A 299-nucleotide genomic window follows, 5' to 3' on the forward strand; every position below is an offset into this window, starting at 1 on the left:
AGCCATTAAAAAAAAAAAAAAAAAAAAAAACAAACAAACAAAAAAAAAACAAACCTTTCTAACACTTTTTATTTCAATCTTACAGAATACCTCAAACACTATCAGCACAGTCAAATGTGAAATTCCTGTGGAGTAAAGCCGAGAACAAAAAAGAAGAGTCGGAGTCCAAAAAAGATGATTCTGATTCCACAGCCAGCAGTTCAAGTACAGATAGTACATCAAATGTTGATCCCAAAATTAAAGAAGAACTTGAAGATCTAAAGAAGCAGATAGAGGCACTCAATGAAAAGAATAGTGAC

This window comes from Diaphorina citri, unplaced genomic scaffold (genome assembly GCF_000475195.1).
Source record: "Diaphorina citri unplaced genomic scaffold, Diaci psyllid genome assembly version 1.1 scaffold1863, whole genome shotgun sequence".
Lineage (NCBI taxonomy): Eukaryota > Metazoa > Arthropoda > Insecta > Hemiptera > Psyllidae > Diaphorina > Diaphorina citri.